Source organism: Prionailurus bengalensis, chromosome F2, assembly GCF_016509475.1.
Source record: "Prionailurus bengalensis isolate Pbe53 chromosome F2, Fcat_Pben_1.1_paternal_pri, whole genome shotgun sequence".
In the NCBI taxonomy this organism is placed as follows: Eukaryota; Metazoa; Chordata; class Mammalia; order Carnivora; family Felidae; genus Prionailurus; species Prionailurus bengalensis.
This window is the reverse complement of record NC_057353.1, coordinates 20,548,810-20,554,199: the sequence shown is the minus strand read 5'-3', so window position 1 is coordinate 20,554,199 and position 5,390 is coordinate 20,548,810. Positions and strand designations below refer to the sequence as shown.

Below are 5,390 nucleotides of genomic sequence, written 5' to 3'. Positions count from 1 at the left end.
TTAGAAAATCCTACAAATTTCTACTACAAAGAAATCCTGAAAATAGGCCCCGGGGCGGGGGGGGGTGGGGAGTGGATCTAAAACTTTTCAGCTTGACACCAATACCCCATTGCAGACACTGATAGAAAGTAAGCTGAATATAACACTCAATTTGGTACTACAGATATATTATACCGGATTGCTGAGAGTATGCTTATAACCAATAGTAATTTATGAGTAAGACTTTTTTTTTTTTTTGCATTTAGAGCAAGTTTATTAAAAACTGCTATATTGCTAATAAAGTACTAGATTTTTGGTTACAAAAGAAAGTTGAGTTAGTAACTAGTTGTAACTGTTGTAACAGTTGTAACAGTTAGTAACTGTTGTAAGTACTGCTTCAGTGCTAGTGTATTCTCTTACAGAATGTAAAGAGACCACGCTCTGTAGCAGAGTAGTCCATGATGGTAGTTTTGGCAGAAGCACTGCATGTAGGGGAGTCACATTCATATCCAGAGTGTCTAGTCCATTAAGAACAAATGCTGCCCCTTCCATGATGGAAATGGTCTACTGTGATCAACCTGGCACCAGGTATCTAACTGGAGAATGGTGCCATAGAAGGGACTCAATGTTGGTCTCTGCTGCTGGCCGATTGGGCACTCAGTGGGGGCCAGAGCCCAGGTTTGTCTTGGAAAATGAAAGTCTATGTTGCCATCATGGCCACACTGTTCATGAACCCACTGTGTGATGACAAAAGTCACTGGGGTAGGAGGTGGAGTGGTAGCCACAGAATGGGTCATCCTATCCACTATTGTGGTATTCCACAAAGCATTGCTTCTTATTTATTTATTCATTTATTCATTTATTCATCTATTCATTTATTCATTTATTTATTTGAGAGTGAAAGAGAGCATGCAAGTGGGGGTGAGGGACAGAAGGAGAGAAAGAAAATCTTAAGCAGGCTCCACACTCAGCATGGATCCCCATGAGGGGCTCAATCCCATGACCCGAGCCAAAATCAAGAGTCAGACACTCAACCAACTGAGCCACCCAGGCGCCCCTACAGAACATTGCTTCTGATGGAGGAACTCACTTCATGACAAATGAAGTGGGGCAGTGGGTCCATGCTCATAAAATTTTCTGGTCTTACCATATTTCCCACCATCCTGAAGCAGTTGGCTTGATAGAGTAGTGTAATGGCCGCTTGAAGACTGCCTTACAGAACCAGCGAGTTGGCAGTATCTTGCAGGGTTGGGGCAAGGTTCTCCAGGAGGCTGTATTTACTCTAAATTGGCATCCAATATACGGTGCTGTTTCTGCAACAGTCAGGATTTATGGGTCCAAGAGTCAAGAGATGAAAACTGGAGTGGTACCATTTAATACTACCCCAGTGATCCACTAGTAAAATTTTTGCTTCCAGTCCCTGTGACCTGGTCTAGAGGTCTTAGTTCCAAAGGGAGGAATGCTTCCATCAGAAGACACAGCAGTGATTACATGGACTTGAATTTAAGACTGCTGCCGGGCCACTTTGGGTTTCTTATGCCTCTGAACTAACAGGCAAAGAAGGGAGTTACTGTCCTGGCTAACTGATTGATCCCAATCACCAAGGGCAAATTGGGTGGCTTACCACATAATGGAGGTAAGGAAGAGTATGTCTGATATTCAGGAAGTGCCTTAGCACTATACCCTGGATTAAAGTCAATGGAAAACTGCAACAATCTAATTCTGGCAGATCTGTTCGTGGCCCAGATTCTTCATGAATGAAGGTTTGCGACATCCTACTGGGTAAGGAATCATAACCAGCCAAGGTGCTTGCTGAAGAATATGGAATGGGTAGCAGAGAAGGCAGTTGTAAATAACAGTTATGACCATGTGACCAGTTACAGAATGAAGACCATATTTGTTATAAGTATTTCTTCTTTATTTTGTTATGAATATGCTTGTGTGTGTGTACATATGTACGTATGCATGTATGTATCTATCTGCATATTTGTTTTCCTCCCTCTCTTATTCCCTTATCCTATGAGATATATACAACTTTATATCATAGTATTTAAGGGGGCACCTGGGTGGCTCAGTCAGTTAAGCACCCAACTCTTGATTTTGGCTTAGGTCATGATTTCATGGTTGTGGGATCAAGCCCAGCATCAAGCTCTTTGCTGGCAGCACGGAGCCAGGAACCCATCATCCCCTGTTCGTGCGTGTTCTCTCTCTCTCTCTCAAAATAAATCGAAAAAAAAAAAAAAAAAAGAACTTTACATTATAGTATTTAAGTTACCAGATATTTAAGTTACGAGAAAATCATGAACATGACCCAAGGACTTTGAACCTCTTCTAGGAAGGAGTTGGTATGCTTTCAGTTGTACACAGGATCGTCATATTATGTTAAGTGGAAGTATGACTTTTTTTACTGTCTTTATTAGGAAATTAAGTATGGTTTAAGGAGATGTGTATGAAAGTCAAGTTGACAAGCAGTAGACTGTGATGGTTAATTTTATGTGTCAACTTGTCTAGGCTGAGATACCCAGTTGTGTGATCAAACACCAGTTTAGATGTTGCTGTGAAAGTTGTTTTTTTTTTTAATTTAACATTTAAATCAGTGACCTTTAATAAAGCAGATTACCCTCCATAATGTGGATGCTCCACATCCAAACAGCTGAAGGCATTTAAAGACTGAGCTTTCCCAGGAAGGAAGGAATTCTGTCTCTAGACTGCCTTCAGATTCATGACCGCTACATCAACTCCTGCTTGAATTTCCAGCCTGCTGGCCCCCGCTGCAAATTTTGGGTTTCTCACCTCCCATAATCACATGAGCCAATTCCTTCGAATAAATCCCCCTCACCTCTCTCTTTCTCTATCTCAATCTTTATCTCTCTGTCTCTCTTTATTTCTGTTTCTCTCTCTCTCTCTCTTCTTTCTATATATAGATATATAGACATTTCCTTTTTAGGGATTGCAATCATAGGTAACACCATAAAGACAAAAATATGTTGCAGAAATCTATGATGATGGGATTTAACATGTAACCTAATTATTATAGAATGAAGCCTCTGTTGCATTTGGTAAAATGTTGTCCTTTGTTACAATGCTACCGTAAACTGACACTGAGTCCTTGCAGTTATGATGATACATCAAAATTACTTATTGATGTAATAAACTTTGGTCTTGCAGTTATAATTTGCAAAAAGTTACGGAGGTAGTGGTATGATGGCACTTGACTCCTAACTAGTGCTCTGCAAAGTCAGGGCCATGTGCGTGGTAGAGTGCTGGCCTTCTGGTTCTGATCACCCAACACTTCGACCCGATATTGCTTCATTATAATAAGGAAATATTTTAACCTTGATGGCTGGAACAAATTCCCCTAATTTATGTTCTGCAACCCCTTTGTTCACTGATTTCACTGAATTTTGTAAAACATAAATATTTATCATATTCTAATGGTTTTCTTCGCCACATTTAATCATTCATTCAACAAATACTTAAGTGCCTAGTATTTACATCCTCTGTAAAACCTATTAAGATAGGGGTTTTGCCTGTTTTGTTCAGGGCTGGGTCTCCAATGCTGAGGATAATGGCCTTGCACAGAATAGCAACCCAATGAATTCGTGTTGAATTAATAAATGGAAAGAAGCCTATCCAACAGCACTGGTAATAATTTGTGCATTCTCTCTCTTATACTTCATGTCCAAAGTTGGTTAACACATGTGTCTTAGTTGTGAATATAGCAAGTTCCTAAATAACTATTAGCTGTGGCCAAAAGGCTCTTTAAGAAAACGTTTTTGTGAAAGGCTTGAAGTCTTAGATGAAAAGTACAGGCAATCTTCATGGACTTCTTTCAGAAGTTTCCCTTTTTATTGACTGATGGTGAAGCGGAATATATTTTTCTACAGAAACAAAGTTTTACAAGGGGTTTAGGTTCTCAGAGCTGCCTTCCTAAAACCTGTGACATCCCGCAGTGGTCATAGAACCTGCAGTGGTCATAGAACATAACCATCATGTGTGTGTTTCTGCAGGAGATTAGAACTGAGTCTGCTGCACCTGCATAAGAACCCTGTTAAGCACGTCCAGATTAACATGGCCAGTCTCTGGAAATGTGGGTACTCAAACTCACCTGTAGCTTGGTATTTTATCTGCAGGGTGGCAGCAGGGACTCAGAGCAAGGGAAACAATCAACTCTTAAGAGGAGTAGGACTCGGGCATGGAGGAATGGTGATATTGTAAATGAAACCATTATTAAGAGAGGGAAAGAAACCGCTGAGTAGCCCGTCATAGGAAGGGGGGAGGGGAAACAGGAGTGGGGAACACTCCAGGCAGAGGCAGAAAGAGAAGGAAGTTCCAGTCTAACAAGAACCTTACCCATCTCAGGTGGCTGGCTGGCCACATATAAATCAGGGACTGAATTTACTAGAAAGAACCCATTGACTGAGAGTATTAGAAAGTCATAGTTTATTTTAAAACTTAGTCTAAAAGAAAAGCAAGATCTAAATATTAGCTTTTGTTATTTTGTAACAAAAGCATGTGCTTAAGTAAAATATTTATCATAGAAGGAATTTTTAATGTTTTATTTATTGTTGAGACAGAGCATGAGTGGGGGAGGAGCAGAGAGAGAGGGAGACACAGAATCTGAAGCAGGTTCCAGGCTATGAGCTGTCGGCACAGAGCCCAACATGGGGCAGGAACTCACGAACCGCGAGATCATGACCTAAGTTGAAGTTGGATGCCCAACAAACTAAGCCACCCAGGCGCCCCCAAAATTGTTCTTACTAAATACTGAATATACACAAAATACTATTTTAATGTGTGTGACAGATATTGAGAACAATAGATATTCACATACCTACCACTTAGTTGAAAACTTAGATATTCATCATCTAACAGGGCTTAGGATGGGAGAAGAGAACAATTGGAATCTTTCAGGTAGTTGTGTGTCTAGAACTTCATAATCATCTTGGGGAAAAGCTAAAAACAAAACAAAACAAACCAGGAGGCTAGGCATTTAATCAAGGATGTCAAAAACTGACATTCATAAATAAGAGACTAATTAAAATACAACATTGATTGGCGTTGTAAATGTTTTGAATAAAAACAGAGTTTTATATTTTGAAGCCCAAGAAATATTGCTCGAATGAGTGCTTTGTGGTGAGTAGGACAATTTGTCAAGTGGTTCATGTTTACAAAGGCCTATTTCAAAAGAAGCAAGAAGATGGTTCTTTTACCAAGGAAAAAGAGCTGTTATTCAGATGTGCTCTTTTTCTCAAAGATATTTTCCTGCCTGGCTATCACTGAACACTAACATCCCCCTCCAGACCTAGGATTTTATGACAATCTCACATTTTAACCAAAGGAGTCTTTTTTCCCTCTGAGTGTGCTTTTTTAAGCTTCCTGATAGAGTATTTCCGAGCTGTGCAAGATCT

The 5,390-nt window shown here is 40.0% G+C and overlaps 1 long non-coding RNA gene across 1 annotated transcript; it reads left to right on the top strand.

Moving 5' to 3' along the window:
- The first annotated feature begins 441 nt into the window (after positions 1 to 441).
- Positions 442 to 3,624, top strand: LOC122496062. Its single transcript, XR_006300664.1, has 2 exons — positions 442 to 567; positions 3,523 to 3,624. It is a non-coding gene; the product is annotated as an uncharacterized LOC122496062 (long non-coding RNA).
- Positions 3,625 to 5,390: the final 1,766 nt, after the last annotated feature.